Source organism: Panthera leo, chromosome A2 (genome assembly GCF_018350215.1).
Source record: "Panthera leo isolate Ple1 chromosome A2, P.leo_Ple1_pat1.1, whole genome shotgun sequence".
NCBI lineage: Eukaryota > Metazoa > Chordata > Mammalia > Carnivora > Felidae > Panthera > Panthera leo.
Genome location: NC_056680.1, coordinates 10908519 through 10923043, shown reverse-complemented (window position 1 = coordinate 10923043; position 14525 = coordinate 10908519).

Below are 14525 nucleotides of genomic sequence, written 5' to 3'. Positions count from 1 at the left end.
CATTATGGCATCCTGGCACTGATTGCTATCAGGCTTTTCCCGCCCTCAACCACCATACTTTTGAAAGAAATGGTACAAGGCAAGCTGTCAACATCAGATTACCTTTATCCTAGAGAATGTGTAAATAGTACTTAAATTTTGTTGAGTATGCCTCCAATGGACATGTAAACATGGGAGCCCTTTTAATATGATCATCTTGTGTCCTGTATTTTCTTTAAAGTATACTTATTTAAGGGACAGAGAGAGAGAGAGAGAGGGAGGGAGAGAGAGAATCCTCTGTGCTGGCAGCACAGAGCCCGACACGGGGCTTGAACCCCCAAATTGGGAAATCATGACCTGAGTTGAAACCAAGCACTGAGTGCTTAACAGACTGAGCAACTCAGGTGCCCCTTGTGTCCTGTATTTAAAGAAACATAAAAAAGCAGTTCCAAAAACACAGACAGGAAAGAAATGGAACAGGGGAAAAAAGATCTAATAAGCTCCAATTGTCCCTGAGAGACTGTGATGAAAGGAAAGCTTCCCTGGTTCTGGCAGCATTCCAGCCCCAGTTACATCCATTTGATGCCCACAATAATTAAGATAGCTGGGAAAAAATGTACCTAAACAAGAAAGGAGGGGTATTTTTTATGATGTCAGGATCTTTTACTGATCGCATGTCTCTCTAGAAAATGTGCTAAGGGAATAAACCTGCAATTGACAACAGAAAATATACACTGTACAACAACAGAAGGGGATTTTTCAAGCTGCAATAATAAAAGGTTTTTCTGAATGATTTTAAATGCAAAGCATTTGGAATCAGAAAACCAGGCTTCGAAGATCAGATCTATCCTATTAAGCTATTTGAACTTGGGAAAGACAATGAATCCATTCCAAATGTGAATATCCTTACTCAAAGAGTGGGGAGAGCAGTGTCCATCCTCCTAGGGTGGTAGACAGCGTTAGTCAGTGTATGTAAAAGGCTTACAATGGTTCCTTCTCATTAGTAAGTGGATGATTATCACTGATGAAGAGATTGGCTGAGTTTTTTCTTCTATGTTGAACAAATATCTTCCTAGTTTCTATACAACTTGGTAATGAAGTATTACGCAGTAAAGCTAGTTAGCATACACTCTTTTGCAAATTAAACACACATTTTTATGTGAATACTCACCGTGAAAGATGATGCCAAGAAGTGTGTGTCTCAAGAAGTGCTGTTACAAGGAAACAGCTACCTCTATGGCTCTGGGTCTTTCTATAAATACAGAGCGTGCTCAAAACCACCATTCCTTAAAAAGCTCAGGGCACATGCCTCCAAGCCTAACACTCTGTTTTCCTACTCTCCTTGGCTGCAAAACTCCTTGGACATGTTCTAATTTCACTGGAACCACTTTATGCCCCTCTATTCCTTCCTCAGTCTCATCCAACTGGACTTCCGTTCCCACCACTCATTGTCAACAATGATCCCTGTATTGCTGAGTCCAATGGACGCTTTTCTTTTGAACATACTATGTAAATTAATTATAAATGTGTCTACCTAGTCTCAGGTAACCTCAGGTGAAAGCTCTCAGGTTCCAATCTCTCAGAACCTTGCTTGAAATACCTGCTGAGCTCTCAGACTCATCTGGTTGGGGTCTAGAAGATGAAAGTCTCCACGTGGAGGTCTGACTTCCTCCCTGCATGATTGATCACGGAGACTGAAACTCTTTTCCCAGACAGGACAGCAGGAAGGAGTGAAACATTGGTCCCTCCTCCCCCAGACTTGGGAGCCCCAAAGCAACAATCATGTCCTGGCCATTCCAAGGTTTCATATGCTATGGTTTTGCAGTGAAGGAGACATTTCCAGCTCCTTACGTCTGCTCATTAGACGCTGTTGCCATTGTTACTCCCACCTTGGAGCACATCATTTCTCCATGGGCCACTGGAGTGCACAGAAAGGAAAAGTTTCCTGCTGACACTCTGTTCCTGGGAGTTTAGATTAGAAGTCAGGTGAGTCCAGTTTTGTATTACTCACGCTCATGAACTTGCCTGCCTTCCAGAGGTCTAACCAGCTTGCACTTCACCTTCGCCTTGAGTTGATAGTGACTTCATTGAATTGAGGGTTTACTTTACCATTTATAGTTTTGAAGTAATTTTAATAAATGAGGCACGTGATCCTCTTCATGTATGGTTTTGAAAGAAAAGTCTAAGGACTCACCCTAGAGTCTGAAATAAAGTCTGTGTTTGATTCTTTAATCTGAGGGACCCTGAGCTGACCCCAAATATACCCCTGAAAAAGACTTTTAGTAGGCAGAATAATGTTCCCCAAATATTTCCACATTGTAATCTCCAGACTTTTCGAATATATCTTGTGTCACGGCAAGGGAGAATTAGGGTGACAAATGGTATTAACATTGTTAGCCAGCTGACCTGAAGATAAACTTGTTCTGATTATCCAGGTGGGCTCAACAGATCACAAGGTACCTCCAGATATGGAAGACAGAGACAGAAGAGTAGGAATCACAGAGAAATTTTGGGATGCTATGTTGCTGGCTTTGCAGATAAAGGGAGGGACCATGAACCGGGGAATAAAGGTGGCTTTCATTCCCCAGACCTCCAGAATAAACTCTTCTCTGCAGAGTGGTTTTAGCCCAGGGAGACCTACTTAAGACTTCTGACTTCCAGAACTATCAGAACCTAAATGTATTTGTTCTAAGCCTGCAGCATGGAATTTGTCACAACCACAATAAATATCTATTCCAGATAGTTATCCAATAACACTCTCTTCAAGGGAAATGAAATTCAGCCTTGGATATTATTCATTCATATTCTCTCAGATAAGGACATTTGGTGTTGAAATATCAGTGTATGTAGATTAAGAAATCTAAAGTCACTTTGGAGTTGCTCAACCCCAACAGCTGGTAGAGAAAATCTCCCAAGCTATGAGCCATACTGACGTGCAGGCACTGAGGGACAAAACCTGAAATATTAAGGTCACTTGTTCTATCTTAAATTTTTATGTCCAAATCTTTATATACTTTTACTTTCATGTTAATCCAAGTTTTCATTCTTATCATTTTTATCCTCTCCCACTTTCTCTCCAGTTTATTTTTGACATGAAATATTGCCTAATAATGAGTCTGTGTGTATGCACATATGTTTACTTGAAAGAAAAATGTGTATAAACACACACGCACACACACACACACACACACACACACACACACACACACCATACCCCTTGAACATTTTCTTAGGAATCAAAATATTACCACACATTTGTTCATTCCCCACAATATTCCTCTGAAATTAGTTTTGTTATCCTGCATTACCTTCAGAAATAAGAAAACTGAGACTCAAGAAAATTAAATTTTAATAAGTTACAGAACAGGGGCACCTGGGTGGCTCAGTCTGTTAAGCGTCCGGCTTCAGCTCAGGTCACGATTTCACACTTCGTGGGTTCGAGCCCCGCATTGGACTCTGTGCTGACAGCTCAGAGCCTGGAGCCTGTTTCAGATTCTGTGTCTCCCTCTCTCTCTGCCCCTCCCCCCACTCGCACGCTGTCTCCCTCTGTCTCAAAAATAAATAAACATTAAAAATTTTAATAAGTTACAGAACAAAGTAGTTAAAGCTTATTGTGTACTTTCTGGAATTACATATAAATGGAATCATTCACAATATGCTTCTAAATATTTATGACTCCTTTAATTGAGCAAACTCTACAATTTATTTTAAAAAATTTTATTGAAGTGTCATTGATAGTTTCAAGTGTACAACATAGTGATTTGACAGACGACTCTTTATGTTGTGCTCACCACAAGGGTCCAACTGTAAACTTTAAATGGGTGCAGTTTATTGTATATAATTACACCTCAGTGATAGGGTTAAAAGGAAAAAAGTCTAGTGGAGCATGGCTGATGGGAGGATCTAGAACATTAGTAGCTGATTCACATCGAACCAGGATGGAAGGTCTGTCCTCTAACTAGAAAGAACTAGAAAGAAAACAAAGTGTCTGTATGGATACAGGACCAATGAAATGAAGTTAAGGCCATTCATGTTTGATATGCCTGCTCTAAATTACTATCAGGTACTATTTTGTATTCAAAATATTCTTTCCTGAAGACTAAACAAAGTCGAATGTGAGCAAAAGAAAGGAAATAATAAAGATCAGGGCAGAAATAAATGATACAGAGATTAAAAAATGCGATGGAAAAATACCAGTGAAACCAAGAGCTGTTCCTTTGAAACGATAAACAAAATTGACAAACCTTGAGCCACATTCATCATGAAAAAAGAGAAAGGACCCAATTAGTAAAATCAGAAACAAAAGAACAGAAGTAACAATTGACACTACAGAAATGCAGAGAATGGTAAGAGAATATTATGAAAAATTATATGCCAACAAAGTGGACAACCTAGAAGAAATGGATAAAGTCCTAGAAACATACAATCTTCCAAAATGGAACTGGGAAGAAATAGAAAATCTGAACAGACCAATTGTCAATAAAAAATGGGATTGGAAATAAAACATTAAAAAAAAATTTTTATAAAGGGGTGCCTGGTTGGCTCAGTCAGTTAAGCGTCTGACTTCGGCTCAGGTCATGATCTCACGGTCCGTGATTTTCAAGCCCCGCGTCGGGCTCTGTGCTGACAGCTCAGAGCCTGGAGCCTGTTTCAGATTCTGTGTCTCCCTCTCTCTCTGACCCTCCCCCGTTCATGCTCTGTCTCTCTCTGTCTTATAAATAAATAAAACATTAAAAAAATTTTTTTAATGGAATTGGTAATCAGAAAACTACTCAAAACTAAAAGTTCAGGACCAGATGGATGATTTACAGGTGTATTCTACCAGACATTTAAAGAGTTAATATCTATTCTCCTCCAACTCTTCCAAAGTATAGAAGAAGAGGGAAGCCTTCCAAATCCATTCTATAAGGCCAGCATTACCCTGCTACCAGAACCAGAGACCCCACAAAAAAAGAATACTATAGGCCACTATCCCTGATGAAGATTGATGCAAAAATCCTCACGAAAATACTAGCAAACCACATACAACAATATATTATAATAATCATTGACCTTGATCAGGTGGCATTTATTTCAGGGATGCAAGGATGTTTCAATATTTGAAAATCAATATCATATACTACATAAACAAAATGAAGGATAAAAAACATATGATCATATCAATAGATGCAGAAAAAGCATTTGACAAAATTCAGCATTCATTCATGACAAAAACTCTCAATAAAGAGGGAACATACCTGAACATAATAAATGCCATAAGTGAAAAACTCACAGCTAGCATCATACTCAATGGGGAAAAACTGAGATCTTTCCCCCTAATGTCAGGAACAAGACAAAGATGTGCACTCTCACAGTTTTATTTGACATAGTATTGGAAGTCCTAGCCTCAGCAATCAGACAAGAAAGAGAAATAAGGGGTATCCATATTGGTAAGAAGTAAGTTAAGCAGCCACTATTTTCAGATGATAGGACACTATACATAAGAATTCCAGAAAATTCTACCAACAAATTACTAGAAGTATGGATAAAGAAGATGTGGTATATAACATATGGTAGAATATTACACAGTAATCAAAAAGAGTGAAATCTTGCCTTTTGAAACAAAGTGGATGAAACTATAGTGTATTATGCTAAGAGAAATAACTCAGTCAGAGAAAGATAAATGTGATGATTTCACTCATATGTGGAATTTAAGAAACAAAACAGATGAATATAGGGAAATGGAAGGAAAAGTTCAATAAAAACAGAGAGGGAGAAAACCATAAGAGACTCTTGAATACAGAGAACAGGCTGAGGGTTGCTGGAGGGAACCCAGCAACCATGGGGGATGGGCTAAATGGGTGATGGGTATTGAGGAGGGCACTTGTTGGGATGAACACTGGGTGTTATATGTAAGTGATGAATCCCTGGGTTCTACTCCTGCAACCAATACTACACTGTATGTTAACTAACTTGAATTTCAATCAATCAATCAATCAATAAAATTACTAGAAGTAATAAATTAATTTAGTAAAGTACAAGATAAAAAATCAATACCCAGTAATAAGCAACATTCTTATACACTAACAGTGAAGTAGCTGAAAGAACAAAAAATGTTTTTAAACACCATTTACAATTGCACCAAGAAGAATAAAATCTTTAGGAATAACCTCAACCAAAGAAGTGAAAGACCTATACTCCAAAAACTATAAAACACCGATGAAGGAAATAGAAGATAAATAATTGGAAAGATATTCCATGCTCATGGGCTGGAAGAATCAATATTGTGAAAACGTCCGTACTACCCAAAGCCATCTACAGATTCAATGCAATCACTATTGAAATACCACCAGTAGTTTTCACAAAACTAGAACAAATAATGCTAAAATTTGTATGGAACTATAGAAGACCCTGCATAGCCAAAGCAATCCTGAGAAAGAAGACCAGACCTACCAAATTTCAAGATATACTACAAAGCTGTTGTAATTAAGACAGTATGGTATTGGTACGAAAGTAGACACATAGGTCAATGAAACAGAATAGAGACTCCATGACCATGATTATATGGTCAATTAATCTATGACAAAAGAGGTGACAATATTGGGCAAAGACAGTCTTCTCAATAAATGGTGCTGGGAAAACTGGACAGCTACATGTAAAACAATGAAACAGAACCACTTTCTTATGCCACACACAAAAACAAACTAAAAACGGATTAAAGACCTAAATGTGAGACCTGAAACCATAAAAATCCTAGAAAAGAACACAGGCAGTAATTTCTCCGACATCAGCTACAGCAACATCTTTCTAGATAGGTCTCCCAAGGCTAGGGAAACAGAAGTAAACATAAACTATTGGGGCTGCATCAAAATTAAAGGCTTTTACACAGCAAAGGAAACAATAAAACAAAAAAAACCCCTAGTAAATGGAAGAAGATATTTGCAAGTGACATATCTGACAAAGGGTTAATATCTAAAATACATAAAGAACTCATACAACTAAACACCAAAAAAAAAAAAAAACCCACACAATCAAATTAAAAAATGGGCACAGGACCTGAATAGACATTTCTCTAAAGAAGACATCCAGATGACTACAGACACATAAAAGATGCTCTGCATGACTCATCATCAGGGAAATGCAAATCAAAAGCACAATCGGATACCACCTCACACCTGGCAGAATAGCTAAAATCAAATACACAAGAAAAAAACAAATGTTGGTGAGGGTGTAGAGAAAAAGGAACCCTCATGCACTGTTGGTGGGAATGCAGCCACTGCGGATAACAGTATGGAGGTTCCTCAAAACTTAAAAATAGAACTATTCTATGATCCAATAATTCCACTACTGTTTCCAAAGAAAACAAAAACGCTACGTTGAAAAGATATATGCACTCCTATGTTTATTGCAGCATTACTTATTATAGACAAAATGCGGAAGCAACCTAAGTGTCTATAAATAGACAGATGGATAAGGAAAATGGGGTACGTACACGCACACACACACACACACACATGTACACATATGCATACACACAATGGAATATGTATCCCATATGTTAGTTGAAAATATCTTCTCCATTCCTGAGGCAGCCTTTTAGTTTTCTTGGTTGTTTATTTCACTGTGCAGAAGTTTCTCACACTGATAAAATCCCAACAGTTCATGTTTTTTTGGTTGTCATTGTTATTTCCCTTGCCTCCAGGCAACATGTCTAATAAGAAGTTGCTATGGCCAAGGTCAAAGACATATTTCGCTGTGTTCTCCTCTAGGTATTTTGGTTACTTCCTGTCTCACATTTAGGCCTTTCATCCATTTGGAATTTATTTTTGTGTATGGTGTAAGAGAGTGGTCCATTTTCATTCTGCATGTTGCTGACCAATTTCCAACGCTATTTGTTGAACAGACTGCGTTTTTTCCATTGGATATTCTTACCTTTTTTGTCAAAGATTTGACCATATCATTGTGGGTCCATTTCTGGGTTCTCTATTGTGTTTCATTGATCTGTGTGTCTGTGTTTGTGCCAGTACCATACTGTCTTGATGACTACAGCTTTGTAATATAGCTTGAATAACCAAACGTCTAATAAGTGTCAACTTAAAAAGACATAACTCTTACTTGACTTGTCAAAAGAATTATGAATCCAAGGATTGTTGTACCCATGATTTCATAGCAAAGGAACCTACCTTTGCTTGTTGAAGAAGGAATAGAAATTTTCTGGAGCTAGTAGGAGTTGTGTTGTCACCACAACTCAATGTTTTGGAGACCCAGGTTCCCGAGTCTTATATTTGGAAAAAACTTTCACTCCGGGCTGTGAAAAGTTTCAATGTTAGAGCTCTGGAAGCCAGGAAAGTTCAAGGAGGAATAATAAAAATTGGATACACCTGAATTGTTTGGTTTTTTTTTTGAATTTTTAACATTTTACTTATTTTTGAGAGACAGACAGAGCATGAGTCAGGGGAGGGACAGAGAGAGAGGGAGACTTAAAATTTGAAGCAGGCTCCAGGCTCTGAGCTGTCGGCACAGAGCCCAATGCGGGGTTTGAACCCACCAACCATGAGATCATGACCTGAGCCAAAGCCGGACACTTAACTCCCTGAGCCACTCAGGCACCCTGGATATACCTGGATTCTAACCTGATCTCCTGGGAACAGAGAACCTATAGGAAAAAATTCCATTCTGTCCAGATAAGTTCCCATGGGGAGATGTGCTCAGAGGTTGGAGTAATAATGGGAAATGTGTCTAATGAGCAGTTATAGAGAACAGATACAGCAAACATAAGAGACTATAAATATCTCCTCTGCCGCAGACCCTGAACATGTTCTACCTGAAGCTGGAGGAGACATGGTTTTTGCATTTGGGGTCCTAGCACTCCTTCCTGCTGTCTGGAAATAGAGCTTGCTCTCTATCATCAACCAACAGGGAGGAATTCTGACCTCCACTTGGAGACCTTCCTCTCAGAGACCCCAAGCAGGTGAGTCTCAGAGCTCAGCAAGTATTTCAGGAAAGGTTCAGGGAGAATGGATGAGGTCACCTGAGAGCCTAACCATCCTGTCCCAGATCTGAGAGATTGTTGTGTTTGTTGGTGTGGTGAACTCATTCATTCATAATCAATATATTTAAAATGTTTTTTAAAAAAGGAATGTCTGTTGAAATTGCTAATGCAAGGATTATTGTTGACAGCTAAGTGGTGGGAATCAAAGTCCAGTTGGGTGAGACTAACGAAGGAGTGGGAGGTACCGTCTTCCTGGAAACTTTGAACACTTCCAAGGAGTGTTGCAGTAAAAGGGAATAGGAAAATACACTATTAGGTATGGAGGGGGGTGCAGTGCAGTGAGGGAATTTAAAAAATATTTTTAAGATGGGGTATTTTGGAGCATATTCTGTATCCGTTAGAAAGATCCAGACCAATGGAGGGAGCCACGATCTTGCAACCACAGTTCTGGAGACATACATTTCACAGAATCTTCTCTCCATTAGATATTCACTTAAACAGTTTATTTAAAACACAACAGGAATATGCTACAGGGCTTTACTTGACAATTTTTTCATTACCTAGAGACGGAATACAGTTTTGGGGTGTTAGCCATTTACTTTCTTTGCAGCAAATTATCTGCAAAAATTCTTTGCCTGGTTTCCTAGGTTCGGAGCATTCTTATTCTTGTTTTTGTTTGTCATTCTTGCTGAATCATTTTCTTTCTTCTTTTTGATTGCATTCTTTCAAACGCATGATTTGACTCCTGAAACCAGTATCACACTAAGTCAACCAACTAGAATTTAAACAAAAATGTGAAACAAACAAAAAACACAATTGCAAAATTTTAAGCCAAGTTTGCTATTTGCTGTTTAGTTCTTGTATGTATGTACAGAGGTATTTGTTGAGAGTTTATAAATTGTGAGTGGCCAAACCTGTCAACTAGTCATATTTTGTCCCTCACCCATTGTTTTTTATGTGCCTTGTAGTAATAAACTGCCTTTTGTATGTATTGCCACCTACCTCCCATCTGTGCTTCCTCACTGCTACCTTTTTTTGGTGATTGGATCTATTTTCTAAACTAGCAATCGTCCTTTTGCCGTCCTGCGGAAACATGAATTCCTCTCTCATTCAACTTATATCTTTCTCACAAGGATGCTTGATTCCACCTATGTTTATTATATAGGATGAAATTAGAATTTTAGATACTGCTCTCTGCGCTATTTTAAAAATCAATGATAATTATAAATGATATTTTCCTATTCTATCTATCTATCTATCTATTTATTTATTTATTTATTTATTTATTTATTTATTCCTATTCTTTTTTATTAGTTTTTTTCCCCATTCCATTTTGATTTAGACACCTGTGTTAATGTCATGAACCTATTGTCATTGTCTATCTTTTATGGCAGAAGACAGTCTTTTTAAAATTGGATTTGATTAACAAGGTTGTTTGGAATCCACTGTGTTTATTCTGCTTGTCCTCTCCCTGCTATTTTTTTTATTTTATAAATTCCATTTTCTAAAGATGTGTTTCTGCCTGAACGCACACCTTTATGAAATGGGAAAAATGAACAATCAGGCGAGGTCCTGCTCATTTGGATCTGACATTAAATGAAGAAAGCAGAGGGGGTGATGTAAATGTGTGTGTGACATGACGTCCTCAGGGATATACAGACGAAGAAAGGAAATAGGTTTTGGGGGCACGTATAGGATTTTATAGAGCATGTTGTAGGGACGCCTACACACGTTGGATAAAACTCAGGAAGAGTAGAGCCGCCCAATGAGTTTGTCAAAAAAGAAATTAAAACCCAGAGCTCAGGAATTACAAAGGAATGTGAAAGAAGGGCCAGCTGCATCTGTTCCTGGGCCATATGAGAGCAAGTGTGGTCCAATACATAGGAATAAATAGGGAATAAAAGCCAAACAAGGGCCCAATGTGGACACTGTATGAAGCGAACGGATGTTCGCTGAAGTGACGCCAGCACCCGCCCTGGCTGCCCACTGTCTCTGCAACCTGGCTTCTAGAATAGGCTCCTTATTCATATTGCTTTCCCCTCCTTAGCAGGAACTACCCTTCTTTTGAAACTATTCTTGCATGTACTGCCACGGATAAGAGAACTTTGACTTTACCCCGGAGCAAAACATGCCATTACATGTGACCCAGCACGTTGCAGGAGCAAACACAGAAACACATTTGTGCACACGCACGCGCCCACGCCTACGGCTCTACAAGGAGAACCACGAAATGGCTGCGTTTGCAGCCTGACCACGTCTGATGCGCTCTGATATTTTCTACTGTGCCTTATTTTTCCTACTCTAGTTTATTCTTGCAGACCAAGCTTGACCCCACAAATGCTCCCATTCTAAGAACATGGACAACATTCTTCTCTCGCGTCCTCTGTTCCGGTGCTAGTAGCTTCCTGATTCTGTTCTCTCTCTCATCACTGGCAACTTCTGTGAGCGCAGAGCCTCTCATTCCTTCATGCAATATGTATTTATTCCTGGTGATCCCAACTAAGCTATGTCTGGGGGTAAAGGGTGGGGGTATGCATAATAGCCCCAGGGCGACCACAGTCTAGCAGGGAAATGAATGGCATTAAATAAAAGTTACACATTGATAACCCTGATATCTAAATTATCACAAGAGAAAGTCTTTTTTTTCTGTGAGACTATTAAATAGGCTATTTAATATTCTGTGAGACTATTAAAAGGAACTACACCCACGAAGATTCATGAGGGAGAGGACTCCTTGCTTCTGAAAGAGGAGATGGGATTTTCAGGATAGAGAAGAGGTGAAAAACTCCAAACGGACCAGGGGGGTGACTCCAAGCAGAGGGAAGCAGGGGTGTAGAGGCTCCGAGACCTGAGCCGGGCCTTCCGGGGAAGCTACAACTCAGGCTCGGTGTGTGTGAGATCGAAGGGGTGAGGCGGTATGAGTGTAAAGCAGGTGGGTCAGTCAGGGGAGGCAAGCCAAGTGTTGGAAGGTATGGAATTGGGGGTTCATTCTCCAGGGGGGGAGTCACTGGGAAGGGGTTAAGGTGGACAGTCGTGTAATTGCAATATTAGAAAGACCTCTTGGGTAATTGTGACTATTGGCTAGAGAGGCGCCAGCCCATGATAGGTGGAGACAGGACAAGGAACTGAAATAAGGCGATGGATTTGGGACCCCAGAGGTGGGGAAGCGATGGGGACTTTGAGAGGAGAAAAAAAATCAGCCAAATCTCCTCACCAGTGAGAAGCACTCATTGTCAATTGAGGGAACTATGCTAAGTTCTTTATGGCGTGTTCACTAAATCTGCCAACCACCTGAGCAGGATAGATACCTCTAGCCCTACTATTTGGGGAAGGATATTAGCATTGACAATAGTTTGGCTGGGAAGGTGGGGGAAGAGAAGAGAGGGAAACAAACCACAGGAGATTCATAGGGGTAGAGCACAAACTCAAGGTTGATGGAGGCAGGTGGGTGGGGATGGGCTAGATGGGTGGTGGGGATTAAGGAGGGCAATTGCCGCCATGAGCACTGGGTGTGGTAAGTGATGAATCATTGAATTCTGCTCGTGAGACCAATATTACGCTGTATGTTACCTGACTAGAATTTACAGGTGGGAGAAAAAGAATAGTTTGGTTGGTTCTCCAAGTCCAAATAGCAAACGTGTGGAGATCCCCAATTCAAAACCGGTTTCTGATTGTAAAAGCTTAGCATTTTATATCATTTAGAAAAGTTGTTCTTTAGCAAATAATTTTCTAAAACCCCCCACTTTTCTTGTACCCTGTGTATTTCCTTTTGTGAATTGTGGGTGTCTTCCCTTGTTATTCTGGTGGGATGTCTTGCTAACATGAAGACATTCCTACTTTTTTTTTTGGATAAATTGCTTTTTGCCGCTTTATTATTCTGGTCATCAAGGAGATGTACCTGGGGTTGGGGTGTCGCCAGAACCAGGGTCACTTTCTCGTCACCATCACCAAGGACCACCTGAGCTCATTAGATCCTTCTCCCCACTTTTCTTGCTGTCAGTTTTTGAATTTGATTTTTATGTTTCTGTAAATACTGGACACAAAATGATCACCTTAAAATCGAGACCCATATCTACATGCTCACTGGAGACTTATCTACTAGAATTTGGGTGTTTTTGCAACTTATAGGAAAGACAATCTGATATTGAACAGCTTGCCTTGTATCATTGTTTGCCTAATTATTGCGACTGGAGGTGAGAATAGTCTGGTTGTGACATGGTCCAAGGAGGCTATAGAGCGTGTGTGTGTGTGTGTGTGTGTGTGTGTGTGTGTGATGAGCAGGTCTCAAGACAGAGGTCCTGGAACCCATACCTCCAATACGTGACCCTTAAAATACAGGTGCCAGATTACTACTGACAATGAATATAAGAAGGGTGCCTATTTCTATTCAAAGATTCCTTGGAAACGAAATTAATAAAGTGCAAGGAACACCATGTGAAGGAGGGGTTCCTTGTGCCGGGAAGTTTCATCAGTGTCAGGGAGGCCACCTCATTCCTCCACATTCCCTGCCACCACCTCTCATCAGTCTTCCTCTCGCTCCTTCCCCTGGACACACTGGCTTTCTTTTGAGCCTGGGTCTTTAACACAATATGCAAACAACAAAAGGCAGGATGGTGAAGGGGAGTGGGAGACACTGGCTTCCGGTTGAGGAATTCCTTCCATGTTCAGGAAGGGGAGACTCACAGGAGTAAAAGGCCCAGCGGAGGGAATACTGTCAGTGATGCTGTCACAGGCTGTGTGGTGACAGATGGCAGCTCCAAGCCTGGTGAGCAGGGCGTGATGTTGACACTTGTCGAATCACTGTGTGGCGCCCCCCAAACTAACGTGACCTGGTGTGTCGACCACCCTCATGCTTTAAAAAATTAATTTAAAAAACCCACGTCTTTCCTCAGAGCCGTCGCACTCATGGTTCCCTCTGATGGGCACGGTCTTCCCCGGAGGACCTTGTGTCTCCTGTCTCCTCGAGGGCTCTGTTTACATGTGTGCCTGTGTGCCCGAACAACCAGGAAGAGCCATCCCTCCATCCACGCTTCCCTTTACACAGGCTTTGTTTTTCTTCACAGCACCTGTCACCCCTGATATTTTATCTGGTCTCCTTTGCTTATCCCCTTTCTCCATCACTGAACCCTCCAGGCTTTTGTTTCTAGACACTTATACACTTGGCGTGAAGGTGCACTGACTAGTGCTCAAGGTTATTCCTCAAACACGTGACAGATTTCAGAATTTCTCATTAAAAATATATAATAGATGAGTAGATGGGGAAAAAGCTAACTGGGGGATGTGAAGTCTTAGTTAGAGCTGGCATAGGGAGGGGAGGAGATTTTTCCCTGAGAGGCGAAAAATTCTGTAAAAAACCTATGGAAATTGATCTTCTGAATACAATATAAAATTGTAGAATTTCAATGATATTTGCAATGTTCATTTTGAGAAAATTAGTCATGTTATTTCTTTGTTCCCCGGTAGTCATCTCCAGCATATGGAAACAGGAAATGATACCCAAATTTCAGAATTTTTTCTTCTGGGATTTGCAGAGGAACCAGCATTACAGCCCCTCATATTTGGACTTTTTGTCTCC